Below are 27,072 nucleotides of genomic sequence, written 5' to 3'. Positions count from 1 at the left end.
TATTTAGTGAGCCTATTAGTTTAGTCTTTAGAGCATAAAGGTAAAAATGCCAAGGACATACTTTCAATCAATCTCCAAGCCAATACTTGAAGCTCCTTTAATGTTGAAAATAGATGTATTTTCTTCTGTATCATGTGTATCTCTATATGTTCTTTGAGGGGAAGCCTGTTAGCTCAGATGGATAGAGCGTGGTGCTAATAACACCAAGGTCACAGGTTCTATCCCTGTACAGGCCAAGTTTAATTGTTTGTAAAAGATTAATTTTTCTTTTGTCTCATTTTTGACTGTTCATCACCTTGGATGAAACGCTGCTTGAAGGATTGGATGAATACATTTGATATAGTTGTAGAATTAATTATTATTCTGAAAGCTCCTGGAATATCTATTAATGGTTCTAAGTTCTAACGCCAAGTAACTAAATCTCTTATTTATTGCAATTCATTGAGGTCATTTTTGTTTTGTCTTGTTGATGAAATATAAAGATAGTATGAATGTAAACAGCTGAATATAAGCTTTCCAACTATCCCGGGTTAACAATCGGTAGCACTTCATCATCTGCTATTTCTTCAATAGTATGCTATATATTTAGTGAGCCTATTAGTGTAGTCTTTAGAGCAAAAAGTTAAAAATGCCAAGGACATATTTTCAATCAGTCTCCAAGCCAATACTTGATGCTCCTTTAATGTTGAAAATAGATGTATTTTCTTCTGTATCATGTGTATCTCTATATTTCCTTTGAGGGGAAGCTGATAGAATGATAAATGAATCAATTGCATAGAGGTGATGAATTGTTATTTATTGCTAAAACACATGGAAAAACATTAATGGTTCTAAGTTCTAACACTAAGTATGAACATCTCTTTTGTATTGTAATTTTTTTAAAGTCATATTAGTTTCTTCATGTTGATATTATATATTTATAACTTCATGGTAAACCTCTGAAATTAAGCTTTCCAAATCTCCCGGGTTAACTATCATTAGCACTTCTTCATATGCTGGACTTCCAGGAAATGGTGCAAAACGGCCTGTTAGCTCAGATGGTTAGAGCGTGGTGCTAATAACGCCAAGATCACAGGTTCAATCCCTGTACAGGCCAAGTTTAATTGTTTGAAAAAAGATTAATTTTTCTTGTGTCTCATTTTTGACTGTTTATCACCTTGGATCAAACACTGCTTGAAGGATTGGATAAATACATTTGATATAGTTGTAGAATTAATTATTATTCTGAAAGCTCCTGGAATATCTATTAATGGTTCTAAGTTCCAACGCCAAGTAACTTAATCTCTTATTTATTGCAATTTATTGAGGTCATTTTTGTTTTGTCTTGTTGATGAAATATAAAGATAGTATGAATGTAAACAGCTGAATATAAGCTTTCCAACTATCCTGGGTTAACAATCGGTAGCACTTCATCATCTGCTATTTCTTCAATAGTATGCTATATATTTAGTGAGCCTATTAGTTTAGTCTTTAGAGCAAAAAGTTAAAAATGCCAAGGACATATTTTCAATCAGTCTCCAAGCCAATACTTGATGCTCCTTTAATGTTGAAAATAGATGTATTTTCTTCTGTATCATGTGTATCTCTATATTTCCTTTGAGGGGAAGCTGATAGAATGATTAAATGAATCAATTGCATATAGGTGATGAATTGTTATTTATTGCTAAAACACATGGAAAAAACATTAATGGTTCTAAGTTCTAACACTAAGTATGAACATCTCTTTTGTATTGTAATTTTTTTAAAGTCATATTAGTTTCTTCATGTTGATATTATATATTTATAACTTCATGGTAAACCTCTGAAATTAAGCTTTCCAAATCTCCCGGGTTAACTATCATTAGCACTTCTTCATATGCTGGACTTCCAGGAAATTGTGCAAAACGGCCTATTAGCTCAGATGGTTAGAGCTTGGTGCTAATAACGCCAAGGTCACAGGTTCGATCCCTGTACAGGCCAAGTTTAATTGTTTGAAAAAAGATTAATTTTTCTTGTGTCGCATTTTTGACTGTTTATCACCATGGATCAAACACTGCTTGAAGGATTGGATAAATACATTTGATATAGTTGTAGAATTAATTATTATTCTGAAAGCTCCTAGAATATCTATTAATGGTTCTAAGTTCTAACGCCAAGTAACTTAAACTCTTATTTATTGCAATTTATTGAGGTCATTTTTGTTTTGTCTTGTTGATGAAATATAAAGATAGTATGAATGTAAACAGCTGAATATAAGCTTTCCAACTATCCCGGGTTAACAATCGATAGCACTTCATCATCTGATATTTCTTCAATGGTATGCTATATATTTATTGAGCCTATTAGTTTAGTCTTTAGAGCATAAAGTTACAAATGCCAAGCACATACCTCCAATCAGTCTCCAAGCCCATACTTGATGCTCTTTTAATGTTGAAAATAGATGTATTTTCTTCTGTATCATGTGTATGTCTATATTTCCTTTGAGGGGAAGCTGATAGAACGATTAGTTGAATCAATTGCATATACGTGATGAATTGTTATTTATTGCTAAAACACATGGAAAAAACATTAATGGTTCTAAGTTCTAACACTAAGTATGAAAATCTCTTTTGTATTGTAATTTTTTTAAAGTCATATTAGTTTCTTCATGTTGATATTATATATTTATAACTTCATGGTAAACCTCTGAAATTAAGCTTTCCAAATCTCCCGGGTTAACTATCATTAGCACTTCTTCATATGCTGGACCTCCAGGAATTTGGGCAAAACGGCCTGTTAGCTCAGATGGTTAGAGCGTGGTGTTAATAACACCAAGGTCACAGGTTCTATCCCTGTACAGGCCAAGTTTAATTGTTTGTAAAAAGATTAATTTTTCTTTTGTCTCATTTTTGACTGTTTATCACCTTGGATGAAACGCTGCTTGAAGGATTGGATGAATACATTTGATATAGTTGTAGAATTAATTATTATTCTGAAAGCTCCTGGAATATCTATTAATGGTTCTAAGTTCTAACGCTAAGTAACTAAATCTCTTATTTATTGCAATTTATTGAGGTCATTTTTGTTTTGTCTTGTTGATGAAATATAAAGATAGTATGAATGTAAACAGCTGAATATAAGCTTTCCAATTATCCCGGGTTAACAATCAGTACCACTTCATCATCTGCTATTTCTTCAATAGTATGCTATATATTTAGTGAGCCTATTAGTTTAGTCTTTAGAGCATAAAGGTAAAAATGCCAAGGACATACTTTCAATCAATCTCCAAGCCAATACTTGAAGCTCCTTTAATGTTGAAAATAGATGTATTTTCTTCTGTATCATGTGTATCTCTATATTTTCTTTGAGGGGAAGCCTGTTAGCTCAGATGGATAGAGCGTGGTGCTAATAACACCAAGGTCACAGGTTCTATCCCTGTACAGGCCAAGTTTAATTGTTTGTAAAAAGATTAATTTTTCTTTTGTCTCATTTTTGACTGTTCATCACCTTGAATGAAACGCTGCTTGAAGGATTGGATGAATACATTTGATATAGTTGTAGAATTAATTATTATTCTGAAAGCTCCTGGAATATCTATTAATGGTTCTAAGTTCTAACGCCAAGTAACTAAATCTCTTATTTATTGCAATTCATTGAGGTCATTTTTGTTTTGTCTTGTTGATGAAATATAAAGATAGTATGAATGTAAACAGCTGAATATAAGCTTTCCAACTATCCCGGGTTAACAATCGGTAGCACTTCATCATCTGCTATTTCTTCAATAGTATGCTATATATTTAGTGAGCCTATTAGTGTAGTCTTTAGAGCAAAAAGTTAAAAATGCCAAGGACATATTTTCAATCAGTCTCCAAGCCAATACTTGATGCTCCTTTAATGTTGAAAATAGATGTATTTTCTTCTGTATCATGTGTATCTCTATATTTCCTTTGAGGGGAAGCTGATAGAATGATAAATGAATCAATTGCATAGAGGTGATGAATTGTTATTTATTGCTAAAACACATGGAAAAACATTAATGGTTCTAAGTTCTAACACTAAGTATGAACATCTCTTTTGTATTGTAATTTTTTTAAAGTCATATTAGTTTCTTCATGTTGATATTATATATTTATAACTTCATGGTAAACCTCTGAAATTAAGCTTTCCAAATCTCCCGGGTTAACTATCATTAGCACTTCTTCATATGCTGGACTTCCAGGAAATGGTGCAAAACGGCCTGTTAGCTCAGATGGTTAGAGCGTGGTGCTAATAACGCCAAGATCACAGGTTCGATCCCTGTACAGGCCAAGTTTAATTGTTTGAAAAAAGACTAATTTTTCTTGTGTCTCATTTTTGACTGTTTATCACCTTGGATCAAACACTGCTTGAAGGATTGGATAAATACATTTGATATAGTTGTAGAATTAATTATTATTCTGAAAGCTCCTGGAATATCTATTAATGGTTCTAAGTTCTAACGCCAAGTAACTTAAACTCTTATTTATTGCAATTTATTGAGGTCATTTTTGTTTTGTCTTGTAGATGAAATATAAAGATAGTATGAATGTAAACAGCTGAATATAAGCTTTCCAACTATCCCGGGTTAACAATCGATAGAACTTCATCATCTGCTATTTCTTCAATGGTATGCTATATATTTATTGAGCCTATTAGTTTAGTCTTTAGAGCATAAAGTTAAAAATGCCAAGGACATACTTTCAATCAATCTCCTAGCCAATACTTGATGCTCCTTTAATGTTGAAAAGAGATGTATTTTCTTCTGTATCATGTGTATCTCTATATTTCCTTTGAGGGGAAGCTGATAGAATGATAAATGAATCAATTGCATATAGGTGATGAATTGTTATTTATTGCTAAAACACATGGAAAAACATTAATGGTTCTAAGTTCTAACACTAAGTATGAACATCTCTTTTGTATTGTAATTTTTTTAAAGTCATATTAGTTTCTTCATGTTGATATTATATATTTATAACTTCATGGTAAACCTCTGAAATTAAGCTTTCCAAATCTCCCGGGTTAACTATCATTAGCACTTCTTCATATGCTGGACTTCCAGGAAATTGTGCAAAATGGCCTGTTAGCTCAGATGGTTAGAGCGTGGTGCTAATAACGCCAAGGTCACAGGTTCGATCCCTGTACAGGCCAAGTTTAATTGTTTGAAAAAAGATTAATTTTTCTTGTGTCTCATTTTTGACTGTTTATCACCTTGGATCAAACACTGCTTGAAGGATTGGACGAATACATTTGATATAGTTGTAGAATTCATTATTATTCTGAAAGCTCCTGGAATATCTATTAATGGTTCTAAGTTCTAACTCCAAGTAACTAAATCTCTTCTTTATTGCAATTCATTGAGGTCATTTTTTTTTGTCTTGTTGATGAAATATAAAGATAGTATGAACGTAAACAGCTGAATATAAGCTTTCCAACTATCCCGGGTTAACAATCAGTAGCACTTCATCATCTGCTATTTCTTCAATAGTATGCTATATATTTAGTGAGCCTATTAGTTTAGTCTTTAGAGCAAAAAGTTAAAAATAGCAAGGACATATTTTCAATCAGTCTCCAAGCCAATACTTGATGCTCCTTTAATGTTGAAAATAGATGTATTTTCTTCTGTATCATGTGTATCTCTATATTTCCTTTGAGGGGAAGCTGATAGAATGATTAAATGAATCAATTGCATATAGGTGATGAATTGTTATTTATTGCTAAAACACATGGAAAAAACATTAATGGTTCTAAGTTCTAACACTAAGTATGAACATCTCTTTTGTATTGTAATTTTTTTAAAGTCATATTAGTTTCTTCATGTTGATATTATATATTTATAACTTCATGGTAAACCTCTGAAATTAAGCTTTCCAAATCTCCCGGGTTAACTATCATTAGCACTTCTTCATATGCTGGACTTCCAGGAAATTGTGCAAAACGGCCTGTTAGCTCAGATGGTTAGAGCTTGGTGCTAATAAGGCCAAGGTCACAGGTTCGATCCCTGTACAGGCCAAGTTTAATTGTTTGAAAAAAGATTAATTTTTCTTGTGTCGCATTTTTGACAGTTTATCACCTTGGATCAAACACTGCTTGAAGGATTGGATAAATACATTTGATATAGTTGTAGAATTAATTATTATTCTGAAAGCTCCTAGAATATCTATTAATGGTTCTAAGTTCTAACGCCAAGTAACTTAAACTCTTATTTATTGCAATTTATTGAGGTCATTTTTGTTTTGTCTTGTTGATGAAATATAAAGAGAGTATGAATGTAAACAGCTGAATATAAGCTTTCCAACTATCCCGGGTTAACAATCAATAGCACTTCATCATCTGCTATTTCTTCAATGGTATGCTATATATTTATTGAGCCTATTAGTTTAGTCTTTAGAGCATAAAGTTAAAAATGCCAAGGACATACCTCCAATCAGTCTCCAAGCCCATACTTGATGCTCTTTTAATGTTGAAAATAGATGTATTTTCTTCTGTATCATGTGTATGTCTATATTTCCTTTGAGGGGAAGCTGATAGAATGATTAAATGAATCAATTGCATATAGGTGATGAATTGTTATTTATTGCTAAAACACACGGAAAAAACATTAATGGTTCTAAGTTCTAACACTAAGTATGAAAATCTCTTTTGTATTGTAATTTTTTTAAAGTCATATTAGTTTCTTCATGTTGATATTATATATTTATAACTTCATGGTAAACCTCTGAATTTAAGCTTTCCAAATCTCCCGGGTTAACTATCATTAGCACTTCTTCATATGCTGGACTTCCAGGCGTTTATGCAAAATGGCCTGTTAGCTCAGATGGTTAGAGCGTGGTTCTAATAGCGACAAGGTCACAGGTTCGATCCCTATACAGGCCAAGTTAAATTGTTTGAAAAAAGATTAATTTTTTCTTGCGTCTCATTCTTGACTGTTTATTACCTTGGATCAAACGCTGCTTGAAGGATTGGATAAATACATTTGATATAGTTGTAGAATTAATTATTATTCTGAAAGCTCCTGGAATATCTATTAATGGTTCTAAGTTCTAACGCCAAGTAACTTAAACTCTTATTTATTGCAATTTATTGAGGTCATTTTTGTTTTGTCTTGTTGATGAAATATAAAGATAGTATGAATGTAAACAGCTGAATATAAGCTTTCCAACTATCCCGGGTTAACAATCGGTAGCACTTCATCATCTGCTATTTCTTCAATAGTATGCTATATATTTAGTGAGCCTATTAGTTTAGTCTTTAGAGCAAAAAGTTAAAAATGCCAAGGACATATTTTCATCAGTCTCCAAGCCAATACTTGATGCTTTAATGTTGAAAATAGATGTATTTTCTTCTGTATCATGTGTATCTCTATATTTCCTTTGAGGGGAAGCTGATAGAATGATTAAATGAATCAATTGCATATAGGTGATGAATTGTTATTTATTGCTAAAACACATGGAAAAAACATTAATGGTTCTAAGTTTTAACACTAAGTATGAACATCTCTTTTGTATTGTAATTTTTTTAAAGTCATATTAGTTTCTTCATGTTGATATTATATATTTATAACTTCATGGTAAACCTCTGAATTTAAGCTTTCCAAATCTCCCGGGTTAACTATCATTAGCACTTCTTCATATGCTGGACTTCCAGGAAATTGTGCAAAACGGCCTGTTAGCTCAGATGGTTAGAGCGTGGTGCTAATAACGCCAAGGTCACAGGTTCGATCCCTGTACAGGCCAAGTTTAATTGTTTGAAAAAAGATTAATTTTTCTTGTGTCTCATTTTTGACTGTTTATCACCTTGGATCAAACACTGCTTGAAGGATTGGATAAATACATTTGATATAGTTGTAGAATTAATTATTATTCTGAAAGCTCCTGGAATATCTATTAATGGTTCTAAGTTCTAACGCCAAGTAACTTAATCTCTTATTTATTGCAATTTATTGAGGTCATTTTTGTTTTGTCTTGTTGATGAAATATAAAGATAGTATGAATGTAAACAGCTGAATATAAGCTTTCCAACTATCCTGGGTTAACAATCGGTAGCACTTCATCATCTGCTATTTCTTCAATAGTATGCTATATATTTAGTGAGCCTATTAGTTTAGTCTTTAGAGCAAAAAGTTAAAAATGCCAAGGACATATTTTCAATCAGTCTCCAAGCCAATACTTGATGCTCCTTTAATGTTGAAAATAGATGTATTTTCTTCTGTATCATGTGTATCTCTATATTTCCTTTGAGGGGAAGCTGATAGAATGATTAAATGAATCAATTGCATATAGGTGATGAATTGTTATTTATTGCTAAAACACATGGAAAAAACATTAATGGTTCTAAGTTCTAACACTAAGTATGAACATCTCTTTTGTATTGTAATTTTTTTAAAGTCATATTAGTTTCTTCATGTTGATATTATATATTTATAACTTCATGGTAAACCTCTGAATTTAAGCTTTCCAAATCTCCCGGGTTAACTATCATTAGCACTTCTTCATATGCTGGACTTCCAGGAAATTGTGCAAAACGGCCTGTTAGCTCAGATGGTTAGAGCGTGGTGCTAATAACGCCAAGGTCACAGGTTAGATCCCTGTACAGGCCAAGTTTAATTGTTTGAAAAAAGATTAATTTTTCTTGTGTCGCATTTTTGACTGTTTATCACCATGGATCAAACACTGCTTGAAGGATTGGATAAATACATTTGATATAGTTGTAGAATTAATTATTATTCTGAAAGCTCCTAGAATATCTATTAATGGTTCTAAGTTCTAACGCCAAGTAACTTAAACTCTTATTTATTGCAATTTATTGAGGTCATTTTTGTTTTGTCTTGTTGATGAAATATAAAGATAGTATGAATGTAAACAGCTGAATATAAGCTTTCCAACTATCCCGGGTTAACAATCAATAGCACTTCATCATCTGCTATTTCTTCAATAGTATGCTATATATTTAGTGAGCCTATTAGTTTAGTCTTTAGAGCAAAAAGTTAAAAATAGCAAGGACATATTTTCAATCAGTCTCCAAGCCAATACTTGATGCTCCTTTAATGTTGAAAATAGATGTATTTTCTTCTGTATCATGTGTATCTCTATATTTCCTTTGAGGGGAAGCTGATAGAATGATTAAATGAATCAATTGCATATAGGTGATGAATTGTTATTTATTGCTAAAACACATGGAAAAAACATTAATGGTTCTAAGTTCTAACACTAAGTATGAACATCTCTTTTGTATTGTAATTTTTTTAAAGTCATATTAGTTTCTTCATGTTGATATTATATATTTATAACTTCATGGTAAACCTCTGAAATTAAGCTTTCCAAATCTCCCGGGTTAACTATCATTAGCACTTCTTCATATGCTGGACTTCCAGGAAATTGTGCAAAACGGCCTGTTAGCTCAGATGGTTAGAGCTTGGTGCTAATAAGGCCAAGGTCACAGGTTCGATCCCTGTACAGGCCAAGTTTAATTGTTTGAAAAAAGATTAATTTTTCTTGTGTCGCATTTTTGACAGTTTATCACCTTGGATCAAACACTGCTTGAAGGATTGGATAAATACATTTGATATAGTTGTAGAATTAATTATTATTCTGAAAGCTCCTAGAATATCTATTAATGGTTCTAAGTTCTAACGCCAAGTAACTTAAACTCTTATTTATTGCAATTTATTGAGGTCATTTTTGTTTTGTCTTGTTGATGAAATATAAAGATAGTATGAATGTAAACAGCTGAATATAAGCTTTCCAACTATCCCGGGTTAACAATCAATAGCACTTCATCATCTGCTATTTCTTCAATGGTATGCTATATATTTATTGAGCCTATTAGTTTAGTCTTTAGAGCATAAAGTTAAAAATGCCAAGGACATACCTCCAATCAGTCTCCAAGCCCATACTTGATGCTCTTTTAATGTTGAAAATAGATGTATTTTCTTCTGTATCATGTGTATGTCTATATTTCCTTTGAGGGGAAGCTGATAGAACGATTAGATGAATCAATTGCATATAGGTGATGAATTGTTATTTATTGCTAAAACACATGGAAAAAACATTAATGATTCTAAGTTCTAACACTAAGTATGAAAATCTCTTTTGTATTGAAATTTTTTTAAAGTCATATTAGTTTCTTCATGTTGATATTATATATTTATAATTTCATGGTAAACCTCTGAAATTCAGCTATCCAAATCTCCCGGGTTAACTATCATTAGCAGTTCTTCACATGCTGGACTTCCAGGAATTTGGGCAAAATGGCTTGTTAGCTCAGATGGTTAGAGCGTGGTGCTAATAACGCCAAGGTCACACGTTCGATCCCTGTACAGGCCAAGTTTAATTGTTTGAAAAAAGATTAATTTTTCTTGTGTTTCATTCTTGACTGTTTATCACCTTGGATCAAACGCTGCTTGAAGGATTGGATGAATACATTTGATATAGTTGTAGAATTAATTATTATTCTGAAAGCTCCTGGAATATCTATTAATGGTTCTAAGTTCTAACGCCAAGTAACTAAATCTTCTATTTATTGCAATTTATTGAGGTCATTTTTGTTTTGTCTTGTTGATGAAATATACAGATAGTATGAATGTAAACAGCTGAATATAAGCTTTCCAACTATCCCGGGTTAACAATCGATAGAACTTCATCATCTGCTATTTCTTCAATGGTATGCTATATATTTATTGAGCCTATTAGTTTAGTCTTTAGAGCATAATGTTAAAAATGCCAAGGACATACTTTCAATCAATCTCCTAGCCAATACTTGATGCTCCTTTAATGTTGAAAAGAGATGTATTTTCTTCTGTATCATGTGTATCTCTATATTTCCTTTGAGGGGAAGCTGATAGAATGATAAATGAATCAATTGCATATAGGTGATGAATTGTTATTTATTGCTAAAACACATGGAAAAACATTAATGGTTCTAAGTTCTAACACTAAGTATGAACATCTCTTTTGTATTGTAATTTTTTTAAAGTCATATTAGTTTCTTCATGTTGATATTATATATTTATAACTTCATGGTAAACCTCTGAAATTAAGCTTTCCAAATCTCCCGGGTTAACTATCATTAGCACTTCTTCATATGCTGGACTTCCAGGAAATTGTGCAAAACGGCCTGTTAGCTCAGTTGGTTAGAGCGTGGTGCTAATAACGCCAAGGTCACAGGTTCGATCCCTGTACAGGCCAAGTTTAATTGTTTGAAAAAAGATTAATTTTTCTTGTGTCTCATTTTTGACTGTTTATCACCTTGGATCAAACACTCCTTGAAGGATTGGACGAATACATTTGATATAGTTGTAGAATTCATTATTATTCTGAAAGCTCCTGGAATATCTATTAATGGTTCTAAGTTCTAACTCCAAGTAACTAAATCTCTTCTTTATTGCAATTCATTGAGGTCATTTTTTTTTGTCTTGTTGATGAAATATAAAGATAGTATGAATGTAAACAGCTGAATATAAGCTTTCCAACTATCCCTGGTTAACAATCAGTAGCACTTCATCATCTGCTATTTCTTCAATAGTATGCTATATATTTAGTGAGCCTATTAGTTTAGTCTTTAGAGCAAAAAGTTAAAAATAGCAAGGACATATTTTCAATCAGTCTCCAAGCCAATACTTGATGCTCCTTTAATGTTGAAAATAGATGTATTTTCTTCTGTATCATGTGTATCTCTATATTTCCTTTGAGGGGAAGCTGATAGAATGATTAAATGAATCAATTGCATATAGGTGATGAATTGTTATTTATTGCTAAAACACATGGAAAAACATTAATGGTTCTAAGTTCTAACACTAAGTATGAACATCTCTTTTGTATTGTAATTTTTTAAAGTCATATTAGTTTCTTCATGTTGATATTATATATTTATAACTTCATGGTAAACCTCTGAAATTCAGCTATCCAAATCTCCCGGGTTAACTATCATTAGCACTTCTTCATATGCTGGACTTCCAGGAAATTGTGCAAAACGGCCTGTTAGCTCAGATGGTTAGAGCCTGGTGCTAATAACGCCAAGGTCATAGGTTCGATCCCTGTACAGGCCAAGTTTAATTGTTTGAAAAAAGATTAATTTTTCTTGTGTCTCATTTTTGACTGTTTATCACCTTGGATCAAACACTGCTTGAAGGATTGGATAAATACATTTGATATAGTTGTAGAATTAATTATTATTCTGAAAGCTCCTGGAATATCTATTAATGGTTTTAAGTTCTAACGCCAAGTAACTTAAACTCTTATTTATTGCAATTTATTGAGGTCATTTTTGTTTTGTCTTGTTGATGAATTATAAAGATAGTATGAATGTAAACAGCTGAATATAAGCTTTCCAACTCTCCCGGGTTAACAATCGGTAGCACTTCATCATCTGCTATTTCTTCAATAGTATGCTATATATTTATTGAGCCTATTAGTTTAGTCTTTAGAGCATAAAGTTAAAAATGCCAAGGACATACTTTCAATCAGTCTCCAAGCCAATACTTGATGCTCCTTTAATGTTGAAAATAGATGTATTTTCTTCTGCATCATGTGTATCTCTATATTTCCTTTGAGTGGAAGTTGATAGAATGATTAAATGAATCAATTGCATATAGGTGATGAATTGTTATTTATTGCTAAAACACATGGAAAAAACATTAATGGTTCTAAGTTCTAACACTAAGTATGAACATCTCTTTTGTATTGTAATTATTTTAAAGTCATATTAGTTTCTTCATGTTGATATTATATATTTATAACTTCATGGTAAACCTCTGAAATTAAGCTTTCCAAATCTCCCGGGTTAACTATCATTAGCACTTCTTCATATGCTGGACCTCCAGGAATTTGGGCAAAATGGCCTGTTAGCTCAGATGGTTAGAGCGTGGTGTTAATAACACCAAGGTCACAGGTTCTATCCCTGTACAGGCCAAGTTTAATTGTTTGTAAAAAGATTAATTTTTCTTTTGTCTCATTTTTGACTGTTTATCACCTTGGATGAAACGCTGCTTGAAGGATTGGATGAATACATTTGATATAGTTGTAGAATTAATTATTATTCTGAAAGCTCCTGGAATATCTATTAATGGTTCTAAGTTCTAACGCTAAGTAACTAAATCTCTTATTTATTGCAATTTATTGAGGTCATTTTTGTTTTGTCTTGTTGATGAAATATAAAGATAGTATGAATGTAAACAGCTGAATATAAGCTTTCCAATTATCCCGGGTTAACAATCAGTACCACTTCATCATCTGCTATTTCTTCAATAGTATGCTATATATTTAGTGAGCCTATTAGTTTAGTCTTTAGAGCATAAAGGTAAAAATGCCAAGGACATACTTTCAATCAACCTCCAAGCCAATACTTGAAGCTCCTTTAATGTTGAAAATAGATGTATTTTCTTCTGTATCATATGTATCTCTATATTTTCATTGAGGGGAAGCCTGTTAGCTCAGATGGTTAGAGCGTGGTGCTAATAACACCAAGGTCACAGGTTCTATCCCTGTACAGGCCAAGTTTAATTGTTTGTAAAAAGATTAATTTTTCTTTTGTCTCATTTTTGACTGTTTATCACCTTGGATGAAACGCTGCTTGAAGGATTGGATGAATACATTTGATATAGTTGTAGAATTAATTAATATTCTGAAAGCTCCTGGAATATCTATTAATGGTTCTAAGTTCTAACGCCAAGTAACTAAATCTCTTATTTATTGCAATTCATTGAGGTCATTTTTGTTTTGTCTTGTTGATGAAATATAAAGATAGTATGAATGTAAACAGCTGAATATAAGCTTTCCAACTATCCCGGGTTAACAATCGGTAGCACTTCATCATCTGCTATTTCTTCAATAGTATGCTATATATTTAGTGAGCCTATTAGTGGAGTCTTTAGAGCAAAAAGTTAAAAATGCCAAGGACATATTTTCAATCAGTCTCCAAGCCAATACTTGATGCTCCTTTAATGTTGAAAATAGATGTATTTTCTTCTGTATCATGTGTATCTCTATATTTCCTTTGAGGGGAAGCTGATAGAATGATAAATGAATCAATTGCATATAGGTGATGAATTGTTATTTATTGCTAAAACACATGGAAACACATTAATGGTTCTAAGTTCTAACACTAAGTATGAACATCTCTTTTGTATTGTAATTTTTTTAAACTCATATTAGTTTCTTCATGTTGATATTATATATTTATAACTTCATGGTAAACCTCTGAAATTAAGCTTTCCAAATCTCCCGGGTTAACTATCATTAGCACTTCTTCATATGCTGGACTTCCAGGAAGTTGTGCAAAACGGCCTGTTAGCTCAGATGGTTAGAGCTTGGTGCTAATAACGCCAAGGTCACAGGTTCGATCCCTGTACAGGCCAAGTTTAATTGTTTGAAAAAAGATTAATTTTTCTTGTGTCGCATTTTTGACAGTTTATCACCTTGGATCAAACACTGCTTGAAGGATTGGATAAATACATTTGATATAGTTGTAGAATTAAGTATTATTCTGAAAGCTCCTAGAATATCTATTAATGGTTCTAAGTTCTAACGCCAAGTAACTTAAACTCTTATTTATTGCAATTTATTGAGGTCATTTTTGTTTTGTCTTGTTGATGAAATATAAAGATAGTATGAATGTAAACAGCTGAATATAAGCTTTCCAACTATCCCGGGTTAACAATCAATAGCACTTCATCATCTGCTATTTCTTCAATGGTATGCTATATATTTATTGAGCCTATTAGTTTAGTCTTTAGAGCATAAAGTTACAAATGCCAAGGACATACCTCCAATCAGTCTCCAAGCCCATACTTGATGCTCTTTTAATGTTGAAAATAGATGTATTTTCTTCTGTATCATGTGTATGTCTATATTTCCTTTGAGGGGAAGCTGATAGAACGATTAGTTGAATCAATTGCATATAGGTGATGAATTGTTATTTATTGCTAAAACACATGGAAAAAACATTAATGGTTCTAAGTTCTAACCCTAGGTATGAACATCTCTTTTGTATTGTAATTTTTTTAAAGTCATATTAGTTTCTTCATGTTGATATTATATATTTATAACTCGATGGTAAACCTCTGAAATTAAGCTTTCCAAATCTCCCAGGTTAACTATCATTAGCACTTCTTCATATGCTGGACTTCCAGGAAATTGTGCGAAACGGCCTGTTAGCTCAGATGGTTAGAGCGTGGTGCTAATAACGCCAAGGTCACAGGTTCGATCCCTGTACAGGCCGAGTTTAATTGTTTGAAAAAAGATAAATTTTTCTTGTGTTTCATTCTTGACTGTTTTTCACCTTGGATCAAACGCTGCTTGAAGGATTGGATGAATACATTTGATATAGTTGTAGAATTAATTATTATTCTGAAAGCTCCTGGAATATCTATTAATGGTTCTAAGTTCAAACGCCAAGTAACTAAATCTTCTATTTATTGCAATTTATTGAGGTCATTTTTGTTTTATCTTGTTGATGAAATATAAAGATAGTATGAATGTAAACAGCTGAATATAAGCTTTCCAACTATCCCGGGTTAACAATCGATAGCACTTCATCATCTGCTATTTCTTCAACGGTATGCTATATATTTATTGAGCCTATTAGTTTAGTCTTTAGAGCATAAAGTTAAAAATGCCAAGGACATACCTTCAATCAGTCTCCAAGCCAATACTTGATGCTCCTTTAATGTTGAAAATAGATGTATTTTCTTCTGTATCATGTGTATGTCTATATTTCCTTTGAGGGGAAGCTGATAGAATGATTAGATGAATCAATTGCATATAGGTGATGAATTGTTATTTATTGCTAAAATACATGGAAAAAAACATTAATGGTTCTAAGTTCTAACACTGAGTATGAAAATCTCTTTTGTATTGTAATTTTTTTAAAGTCATATTAGTTTCTTCATGTTGATATTATATATTTATAATTTCATGGTAAACCTCTGAAATTAAGCTTTCCAAATCTCCCGGGTTAACTATCATTAGCACTTCTTCACATGCTGGACTTCCAGGAATTTGTGCAAAATGGCCTGTTAGCTCAGATGGTTAGAGCGTGGTGCTAATAACGCCAAGGTCACAGGTTCGATCCCTGTACAGGTCAAGTTTAATTGTTTGAAAAAAGATTAATTTTTCTTGTGTCTCATTTTTGACTGTTTATCACCTTGGATCAAACACTGCTTGAAGGATTGGATAAATACATTTGATATAGTTGTAGAATTAATTATTATTCTGAAAGCTCCTGGAATATCTATTAATGGTTTTAAGTTCTAACACCAAGTAACTTAAACTCTTATTTATTGCAATTTATTGAGGTCATTTTTGTTTTGTCTTGTTGATGAAATATAAAGATAGTATGAATGTAAACAGCTGAATATAAGCTTTCCAACTATCCCGGGTTAACAATCAATAGCACTTCATCATCTGCTATTTCTTCAATGGTATGCTATATATTTATTGAGACTATTAGTTTAGTCTTTAGAGCATAAAGTTAAAAATGCCAAGGATATACCTTCAATCAGTCTCCAAGCCAATACTTGATGCTCCTTTAATGTTGAAAATAGATGTATTTTCTTCTGTATCATGTGTATGTCTATATTTCCTTTGAGGGGAAGCTGATAGAACGATTAGATGAATCAATTGCATATAGGTGATGAATTGTTATTTATTGCTAAAACACATGGAAAAAACATTAATGATTCTAAGTTCTAACACTAAGTATGAAAATCTCTTTTGTATTGTAATTTTTTTAAAGTCATATTAGTTTCTTCATGTTGATATTATATATTTATAATTTCATGGTAAACCTCTGAAATTCAGCTATCCAAATCTCCCGGGTTAACTATCATTAGCAGTTCTTCACATGCTGGACTTCCAGGAATTTGGGCAAAATGGCTTGTTAGCTCAGATGGTTAGAGCGTGGTGCTAATAACGCCAAGGTCACACGTTCGATCCCTGTACAGGCCAAGTTTAATTGTTTGAAAAAAGAGTAATTTTTCTTGTGTTTCATTCTTGACTGTTTATCACCTTGGATCAAACGCTGCTTGAAGGATTGGATGAATACATTTGATATAGTTGTAGAATTAATTATTATTCTGAAAGCTCCTGGAATATCTATTAATGGTTCTAAGTTCTAACGCCAAGTAACTAAATCTTCTATTTATTGCAATTTATTGAGGTTATTTTTGTTTTGTCTTGTTGATGAAATATAAAGATAGTATGAATGTAAACAGCTGAATATAAGCTTTCCAACTATCCCGGGTTAACAATCGGTAGCACTTCATCATCTGCTATTTCTTCAATAGTATGCTATATATTTATTGAGCCTATTAGTTTAGTCTTTAGAGCATAAAGTTAAAAATGCCAAGGACATACTTTCAATCAGTCTCCAAGCCAATACTTGATGCTCCTTTAATGTTGAAAATAGATGTATTTTCTTCTGTATCATGTGTATCTCTATATTTCCTTTGAGTGGAAGTTGATAGAATGATTAAATGAATCAATTGCATATAGGTGATGAATTGTTATTTATTGCTAAAACACATGGAAAAAACATTAATGGTTCTAAGTTCTAACACTAAGTATGAACATCTCTTTTGTATTGTAATTATTTTAAAGTCATATTAGTTTCTTCATGTTGATATTATATATTTATAACTTCATGGTAAACCTCTGAAATTAAGCTTTCCAAATCTCCCGGGTTAACTATCATTAGCACTTCTTCATATGCTGGACCTCCAGGAATTTGGGCAAAATGGCCTGTTAGCTCAGATGGTTAGAGCGTGGTGTTAATAACACCAAGGTCACAGGTTCTATCCCTGTACAGGCCAAGTTTAATTGTTTGTAAAAAGATTAATTTTTCTTTTGTCTCATTTTTGACTGTTTATCACCTTGGATGAAACGCTGCTTGAAGGATTGGATGAATACATTTGATATAGTTGTAGAATTAATTATTATTCTGAAAGCTCCTGGAATATCTATTAATGGTTCTAAGTTCTAACGCTAAGTAACTAAATCTCTTATTTATTGCAATTTATTGAGGTCATTTTTGTTTTGTCTTGTTGATGAAATATAAAGATAGTATGAATGTAAACAGCTGAATATAAGCTTTCCAATTATCCCGGGTTAACAATCAGTTCCACTTCATCATCTGCTATTTCTTCAATAGTATGCTATATATTTAGTGAGCCTATTAGTTTAGTCTTTAGAGCATAAAGGTAAAAATGCCAAGGACATACTTTCAATCAATCTCCAAGCCAATACTTGAAGCTCCTTTAATGTTGAAAATAGATGTATTTTCTTCTGTATCATATGTATCTCTATATTTTCTTTGAGGGGAAGCCTGTTAGCTCAGATGGTTGGAGCGTGGTGCTAATAACACCAAGGTCACAGGTTCTATCCCTGTACAGGCCAAGTATAATTGTTTGTAAAAAGGTTAATTTTTCTTTTGTCTCATTTTTGACTGTTTATCACCTTGGATGAAACGCTGCTTGAAGGATTGGATGAATACATTTGATATAGCTGTAGAATTAATTATTATTCTGAAAGCTCCTGGAATATCTATTAATGGTTCTAAGTTCTAACGCCAAGTAACTAAATCTCTTATTTATTGCAATTCATTGAGGTCATTTTTGTTTTGTCTTGTTGATGAAATATAAAGATAGTATGAATGTAAACAGCTGAATATAAGCTTTCCAACTATCCTGGGTTAACAATAGGTAGCACTTCATCATCTGCTATTTCTTCAATAGTATGCTATATATTTAGTGAGCCTATTAGTGTAGTCTTTAGAGCAAAAAGTTAAAAATGCCAAGGACATATTTTCAATCAGTCTCCAAGCCAATACTTGATGCTCCTTTAATGTTGAAAATAGATGTATTTTCTTCTGTATCATGTGTATCTCTATATTTCCTTTGAGGGGAAGTTGATAGAATGATTAAATGAATCAATTGCATATAGGTGATGAATTGTTATTTATTGCTAAAACACATGGAAAAACATTAATGGTTCTAAGTTCTAACACTAAGTATGAACATCTCTTTTGTATTGTAATTTTTTTTAAAGTCATATTAGTTTCTTCATGTTGATATTATATATTTATAACTTCATGGTAAACCTCTGAAATTAAGCTTTCCAAATCTCCCGGGTTAACTATCATTAGCACTTCTTCATATGCTGGACTTCCAGGAAATTGTGCAAAACGGCCTGTTAGCTCAGATGGTTAGAGCTTGGTGCTAATAACGCCAAGGTCACAGGTTCGATCCCTGTACAGGCCAAGTTTAATTGTTTGAAAAAAGATTAATTTTTCTTGTGTCGCATTTTTGACAGTTTATCACCTTGGATCAAACACTGCTTGAAGGATTGGATAAATACATTTGATATAGTTGTAGAATTAATTAATATTCTGAAAGCTCCTAGAATATCTATTAATGGTTCTAAGTTCTAACGCCAAGTAACTTAAACTCTTATTTATTGCAATTTATTGAGGTCATTTTTGTTTTGTCTTGTTGATGAAATATAAAGATAGTATGAATGTAAACAGCTGAATATAAGCTTTCCAACTATCCCGGGTTAACAATCAATAGCACTTCATCATCTGCTATTTCTTCAATGGTATGCTATATATTTATTGAGCCTATTAGTTTAGTCTTTAGAGCATGAAGTTAAAAATGCCAAGGACATACCTCCAATCAGTCTCCAAGCCCATACTTGATGCTCTTTTAATGTTGAAAATAGATGTATTTTCTTCTGTATCATGTGTATGTCTATATTTCCTTTGAGGGGAAGCTGATAGAACGATACGTTGAATCAATTGCATATAGGTGATGAATTGTTATTTATTGCTAAAACACATGGAAAAAACATTAATGGTTCTAAGTTCTAACACTAAGTATGAACATCTCTTTTGTATTGTAATTTTTTTAAAGTCATATTAGTTTCTTCATGTTGATATTATATATTTATAACTTGATGGTAAACCTCTGAAATTAAGCTTTCCAAATCTCCCAGGTTAACTATCATTAGCACTTCTTCATATGCTGGACTTCCAGGAAATTGTGCAAAACGGCCTGTTAGCTCAGATGGTTAGAGCGTGGTGCTAATAACGCCAAGGTCACAGGTTCGATCCCTGTACAGGCCGAGTTTAATTGTTTGAAATAAGATTAATTTTTCTTGTGTTTCATTCTTGACTGTTTTTCACCTTGGATCAAACGCTGCTTGAAGGATTGGATGAATACATTTGATATAGTTGTAGAATTAATTATTATTCTGAAAGCTCCTGGAATATCTATTAATGGTTCTAAGTTCAAACGCCAAGTAACTAAATCTTCTATTTATTGCAATTTATTGAGGTCATTTTTGTTTTGTCTTGTTGATGAAATATAAAGATAGTATGAATGTAAACAGCTGAATATAAGCTTTCCAACTATCCCGGGTTAACAATCGATAGCACTTCATCATCTGCTATTTCTTCAATAGTATGCTATATATTTATTGAGCCTATTAGTTTAGTCTTTAGAGCATAAAGTTAAAAATGCCAAGGACATACTTTCAATCAGTCTCCAAGCCAATACTTGATGCTCCTTTAATGTTGAAAATAGATGTATTTTCTTCTGTATCATGTGTATGTCTATATTTCCTTTGAGGGGAAGCTGATAGAACGATTAGTTGAATCAATTGCATATAGGTGATGAATTGTTATTTATTGCTAAAACACATGGAAAAAACATTAATGGTTCTAAGTTCTAACACTAAGTATGAAAATCTCTTTTGTATTGTAATTTTTTTAAAGTCATATTAGTTTCTTCATGTTGAAAATATATATTTATAAGTTCATGGTAAACCTCTGAAATTAAGCTTTCCAAATCTCCCGGGTTAACTATCATTAGCACTTCTTCATATGCTGGACTTCCAGGAGTTTGTGCAAAATGGCCTGTTAGCTCAGATGGATAGAGCGTGGTGCTAATAATGCCAAGGTCACAGGTTCGATCCCTGTACAGGCCAAGTTTAATTGTTTGAAAAAAGATTAATTTTTCTTGTGTCTCATTTTTGACTGTTTATCACCTTGGATCAAACGCTGCTTGGAGGATTGGATGAATACATTTGATATAGTTGTAGAATTAATTAATTATTCTGAAATCTCCTGAAATATCTATTAATGGTTCTAAGTTCTAACGCCAAGTAACTAAATCTCTTATTTATTGCAATTTATTGAGGTCATTTTTGTTTTGTCTTGTTGATGAAATATAAAGATAGTATGAATGTAAACAGCTGAATATAAGCTTTCCAACTATCCCGGGTTAACAATCGGTAGCACTTCATCATCTGCTATTTCTTCAATAGTATGCTATATATTTAGTGAGCCTATTAGTTTAGTCTTTAGAGCATAAAGTAAAAAATGCCAAGGACACCTTTCAATCAATCTCCTAGCCAATACTTGATGCTCCTTTAATGTTGAAAATAGATGTATTTTCTTCTGTATCATGTGTATCTCTATATTTTCTTTGAGGGGAAGCTGATAGAATGATTAAATGAATCAATTGCATATAGGTGATGAATTGTTATTTATTGCTAAAACACATGAAAAAACATTAATGGTTCTAAGTTCTAACACTAAGTATGAACATCTCTTTTGTATTGTAATTTTTTTAAAGTCATATTAGTTTCTTCATGTTGATATTATATATTTATAACTTCATGGTAAACCTCTGAAATTAAACTTTCCAAATCTCCCAGGTTAACTATCATTAGCACTTCTTTATATGCTGGACTTCCAGGAAATTGTGCAAAACGGCCTGTTAGCTCAGATGGTTAGAGCGTGGTGCTAATAACGCCAAGGTCACAGGTTCGATCCCTGTACAGGCCAAGTTTAATTGTTTGAAAAAAGATTAATTTTTCTTGTGTCTCATTTTTGACTGTTTATCACCTTGGATCAAACACTGCTTGAAGGATTGGATAAATACATTTGATATAGTTGTAGAATTAATTATTAATCTGAAAGCTCCTGGAATATCTATTAATGGTTCTAAGTTCTAAAGCCAAGTAACTTAAACTCTTATTTATTGCAATTTATTGAGGTCATTTTTGTTTTGTCTTGTTGATAAAATATAAAGATAGTATGAATGTAAACAGCTGAATATAAGCTTTCCAACTATCCCGGGTTAACAATCAATAGCACTTCATCATCTGCTATTTCTTCAATGGTATGCTATATATTTATTGAGCCTATTAGTTTAGTCTTTAGAGCATAAAGTTAAAAATGCCAAGGACATACCTTCAATCAGTCTCCAAGCCAATACTTGATGCTCCTTTAATGTTGAAAATAGATGTATTTTCTTCTGTATCATGTGTATGTCTATATTTCCTTTGAGGGGAAGCTGATAGAACGATTAGATGAATCAATTGCATATAGGTGATGAATTGTTATTTATTGCTAAAACACATGGAAAAAAGATTAATGGTTCTAAGTTCTAACACTAAGTATGAAAATCTCTTTTGTATTGTAATTTTTTTAAAGTCATATTAGTTTCTTCATGTTGATATTATATATTTATAATTTCATGGTAAACCTCTGAAATTCAGCTATCCAAATCTCCCGGGTTAACTATCATTAGCAGTTCTTCACATGCTGGACTTCCAGGAATTTGGGCAAAACGGCTTGTTAGCTCAGATGGTTAGAGCGTGGTGCTAATAACGCCAAGGTCACAGGTTCGATCCCTGTACAGGCCAAGTTTAATTGTTTGAAAAAAGATTAATTTTTCTTGTGTTTCATTCTTGACTGTTTATCACCTTGGATCAAACGCTGCTCGAAGGATTGGATGAATACATTTGATATAGTTGTAGAATTAATTATTATTCTGAAAGCTCCTGGAATATCTATTAATGGTTCTAAGTTCAAACGCCAAGTAACTAAATCTTCTATTTATTGCAATTTATTGAGGTCATTTTTGTTTTGTCTTGTTGATGAAATATAAAGATAGTATGAATGTAAACAGCTGAATATAAGCTTTCCAACTATCCCGGGTTAACAATCGATAGCACTTCATCATCTGCTATTTCTTCAACGGTATGCTATATATTTATTGAGCCTATTAGTTTAGTCTTTAGAGCATAAAGTTAAAAATGCCAAGGACATACCTTCAATCAGTCTCCAAGCCAATACTTGATGCTCCTTTAATGTTGAAAATAGATGTATTTTCTTCTGTATCATGTGTATGTCTATATTTCCTTTGAGGGGAAGCTGATAGAATGATTAGATGAATCAATTGCATATAGGTGATGAATTGTTATTTATTGCTAAAACACATGGAAAAAAACATTAATGGTTCTAAGTTCTAACACTAAGTATGAACATCTCTTTTGTATTGTAATTTTTTTAGAGTCATATTAGTTTCTTCATGTTGATATTATATAAGTATAACTTCATGGTAAACCTCTGAAATTAAGCTTTCCAAATCTCCTGGGTTAACTATCATTAGCACTTCTTCATATGCTGGACTTCCAGGAATTTGTGCAAAACGGCCTGTTAGCTCAGATGATTAGAGCGTGGTGCTAATAACGCCAAGGTCACAGGTTCAATCCCTGTACAGGCCGAGTTTAATTGTTTGTAAAAAGATTAATTTTTCTCGTGTCTAATTTTTGACTGTTTATCACCTTGGATCAAACGCTGCTTGAAGGATTGGATGAATACATTTGATATAGTTGTAGAATTAATTATTATTCTGAAAGCTCCTGGAATATCTATTAATGGTTCTAAGTTCTAACTCCAAGTAACTAAATCTCCTATTTATTGCAATTCATTGAGGTCATTTTTGTTTTGTCTTGTTGATGAAATATAAAGATAGTAGGAATGTAAACAGCTGAATATAAGCTTTCCAACTATCCCGGGTTAACAATCAGTAGCACTTCATCATCTGCTATTTCTTCAATAGTATGCTATATATTTAGTGAGCCTATTAGTTTAGTCTTTAGAGCAACATTTTAAAAATGCCAAGGACATAATTTCAATCAGTCTCCAAGCCAATACTTGATGCTCCTTTAATGTTGAAAATAGATGTATTTTCTTCTGTATCATGTGTATCTTTATATTTCCTTTGAGGGGAAGCTGATAGAATGATTAAATTAATCAATTGCATATAGGTGATGAATTGTTATTTATTGCTAAAACACATGGAAAAAACATTAATGGTTCTAAGTTCTAACACTAAGTATGAACATCTCTTTTGTATTGTAATTTTTTTAAAGTCATATTAGTTTCTTCATGTTGATATTATATATTTATAACTTCATGGTAAACCTCTGAAATTAAGCTTTCCAAATCTCCCAGGTTAACTATCATTAGCACTTCTTCATATGCTGGACTTCCAGGAAATTGTGCAAAACGGCCTGTTAGCTCAGATGGTTAGAGCGTGGTGCTAATAACGCCAAGGTCACAGGTTCGATCCCTGTACAGGCCAAGTTTAATTGTTTGAAAAAAGATTAATTTTTCTTGTGTCTCATTTTTGACTGTTTATCACCTTGGATCAAACACTGCTTGAAGGATTGGATAAATACATTTGATATAGTTGTAGAATTAATTATTATTCTGAAAGCTCCTGGAATATCTATTAATGGTTCTAAGTTCTAATGCCAAGTAACTTAAACTCTTATTTATTGCAATTTATTGAGGTCATTTTTGTTTTGTCTTGTTGATGAAATATAAAGATAGTATGAATGTAAACAGCTGAATATAAGCTTTCCAACTATCCCGGGTTAACAATCAATAGCACTTCATCATCTGCTATTTCTTCAATGGTATGCTATATATTTATTGAGCCTATTAGTTTAGTCTTTAGAGCATAAAGTTAAAAATGCCAAGGACATACCTTCAATCAGTCTCCAAGCCAATACTTGATGCTCCTTTAATGTTGAAAATAGATGTATTTTCTTCTGTATCATGTGTATGTCTATATTTCCTTTGAGGGGAAGCTGATAGAAAGATTAGATGAATCAATTGCATATAGGTGATGAATTGTTATTTATTGCTAAAACACATGGAAAAAACATTAATGGTTCTAAGTTCTAACACTAAGTATGAAAATCTCTTTTGTATTGTAATTTTTTTAAAGTCATATTAGTTTCTTCATGTTGATATTATATATTTATAATTTCATGGTAAACCTCTGAAATTCAGCTATCCAAATCTCCCGGGTTAACTATCATTAGCAGTTCTTCACATGCTGGACTTCCAGGAATTTGGGCAAAATGACTTGTTAGCTCAGATGGTTAGAGCGTGGTGCTAATAACGCCAAGGTCACAGGTTAGATCCCTGTACAGGCCGAGTTTAATTGTTTGAAAAAAGATACATTTTTCTTGTGTCTCATTTTTGACTGTTTATCACCTTGGATCAAACACTGCTTGAAGGATTGGATAAATACATTTGATATAGTGGTAGAATTAATTATTATTCTGAAAGCTCCTGGAATATCTATTAATGGTTCTAAGTTCTAACGCCAAGTAACTTAAACTCTTATTTATTGCAATTTATTGAGGTCATTTTTGTTTTGTCTTGTTGATGAAATATAAAGATAGTATGAATGTAAACAGCTGAATATAAGCTTTCCAACTATCCCGGGTTAACAATCAATAGCACTTCATCATCTGCTATTTCTTCAATAGTATGCTATATATTTAGTGATCCTATTAGTTTAGTCTTTAGAGCATGAAGTTAAAAATGCCAAGGACATACTTTTAATCAGTCTCCAAGCCAATACTTGATGCTCCTTTAATGTTGAAAATAGATGTATTTTCTTCTGTATCATGTGTATCTCTATATTTCCTTTGAGGGGAAGCTGATAGAATGATTAAATGAATCAATTGCATATAGGTGATCAATTGTTATTTATTGCTAAAACACATGGAAAAAACATTAATGGTTCTAAGTTCTAACACTAAGTATGAAAATCTCTTTTGTATTGTAATTTTTTTAAAGTCATATTAGTTTCTTCATGTTGATATTATATATTTATAACTTCATGGTAAACCTCTGAAATTCAGCTATCCAAATCTCCCGGGTTAACTATCATTAGCAGTTCTTCACATGCTGGACTTCCAGGAATTTGGGCAAAACGGCTTGTTAGCTCAGATGGTTAGAGCGTGGTGCTAATAACGCCAAGGTCACAGGTTCGATCCCTGTACAGGCCAAGTTTAATTGTTTGAAAAAAGATTAATTTTTCTTGTGTTTCATTCTTGACTGTTTATCACCTTGGATCAAACGCTGCTCGAAGGATTGGATGAATACATTTGATATAGTTGTAGAATTAATTATTATTCTGAAAGCTCCTGGAATATCTATTAATGGTTCTAAGTTCAAACGCCAAGTAACTAAATCTTCTATTTATTGCAATTTATTGAGGTCATTTTTGTTTTGTCTTGTTGATGAAATATAAAGATAGTATGAATGTAAACAGCTGAATATAAGCTTTCCAACTATCCCGGGTTAACAATCGATAGCACTTCATCATCTGCTATTTCTTCAACGGTATGCTATATATTTATTGAGCCTATTAGTTTAGTCTTTAGAGCATAAAGTTAAAAATGCCAAGGACATACCTTCAATCAGTCTCCAAGCCAATACTTGATGCTCCTTTAATGTTGAAAATAGATGTATTTTCTTCTGTATCATGTGTATGTCTATATTTCCTTTGAGGGGAAGCTGATAGAATGATTAGATGAATCAATTGCATATAGGTGATGAATTGTTATTTATTGCTAAAACACATGGAAAAAAACATTAATGGTTCTAAGTTCTAACACTAAGTATGAACATCTCTTTTGTATTGTAATTTTTTTAGAGTCATATTAGTTTCTTCATGTTGATATTATATAAGTATAACTTCATGGTAAACCTCTGAAATTAAGCTTTCCAAATCTCCTGGGTTAACTATCATTAGCACTTCTTCATATGCTGGACTTCCAGGAATTTGTGCAAAACGGCCTGTTAGCTCAGATGATTAGAGCGTGGTGCTAATAACGCCAAGGTCACAGGTTCAATCCCTGTACAGGCCGAGTTTAATTGTTTGTAAAAAGATTAATTTTTCTCGTGTCTAATTTTTGACTGTTTATCACCTTGGATCAAACGCTG

General features: G+C 32.1%; 9 non-coding genes across 9 annotated transcripts; all 9 read left to right on the top strand.

The window, feature by feature from the left end:
* Positions 1 to 5,053: 5,053 nt before the first annotated feature.
* TRNAI-AAU (transfer RNA isoleucine (anticodon AAU)) lies at positions 5,054 to 5,127 on the top strand. Its single transcript has one exon. It is a non-coding gene; the product is annotated as a tRNA-Ile (tRNA).
* A 2,511-nt stretch (positions 5,128 to 7,638) lies between these two features.
* TRNAI-AAU (transfer RNA isoleucine (anticodon AAU)) lies at positions 7,639 to 7,712 on the top strand. Its single transcript has one exon. It is a non-coding gene; the product is annotated as a tRNA-Ile (tRNA).
* Positions 7,713 to 11,088: 3,376 nt separating this feature from the next.
* Positions 11,089 to 11,162, top strand: TRNAI-AAU (transfer RNA isoleucine (anticodon AAU)). The gene has a single exon. It is a non-coding gene; the product is annotated as a tRNA-Ile (tRNA).
* A 3,956-nt stretch (positions 11,163 to 15,118) lies between these two features.
* On the top strand, positions 15,119 to 15,192 carry TRNAI-AAU (transfer RNA isoleucine (anticodon AAU)). The gene has a single exon. It is a non-coding gene; the product is annotated as a tRNA-Ile (tRNA).
* Positions 15,193 to 20,017: 4,825 nt separating this feature from the next.
* Positions 20,018 to 20,091, top strand: TRNAI-AAU (transfer RNA isoleucine (anticodon AAU)). Its single transcript has one exon. It is a non-coding gene; the product is annotated as a tRNA-Ile (tRNA).
* Positions 20,092 to 21,742: 1,651 nt separating this feature from the next.
* Positions 21,743 to 21,816, top strand: TRNAI-AAU (transfer RNA isoleucine (anticodon AAU)). The gene has a single exon. It is a non-coding gene; the product is annotated as a tRNA-Ile (tRNA).
* A 789-nt stretch (positions 21,817 to 22,605) lies between these two features.
* TRNAI-AAU (transfer RNA isoleucine (anticodon AAU)) lies at positions 22,606 to 22,679 on the top strand. The gene has a single exon. It is a non-coding gene; the product is annotated as a tRNA-Ile (tRNA).
* Positions 22,680 to 24,332: 1,653 nt separating this feature from the next.
* Positions 24,333 to 24,406, top strand: TRNAI-AAU (transfer RNA isoleucine (anticodon AAU)). The gene has a single exon. It is a non-coding gene; the product is annotated as a tRNA-Ile (tRNA).
* A 1,652-nt stretch (positions 24,407 to 26,058) lies between these two features.
* On the top strand, positions 26,059 to 26,132 carry TRNAI-AAU (transfer RNA isoleucine (anticodon AAU)). Its single transcript has one exon. It is a non-coding gene; the product is annotated as a tRNA-Ile (tRNA).
* The last annotated feature ends 940 nt before the right edge of the window (positions 26,133 to 27,072 follow it).

This window comes from Lissotriton vulgaris, chromosome 12 (assembly GCF_964263255.1).
Source record: "Lissotriton vulgaris chromosome 12, aLisVul1.2, whole genome shotgun sequence".
NCBI classification, from domain to species: domain Eukaryota; kingdom Metazoa; phylum Chordata; class Amphibia; order Caudata; family Salamandridae; genus Lissotriton; species Lissotriton vulgaris.
This window is presented reverse-complemented; position numbering and strand designations above follow the sequence as displayed.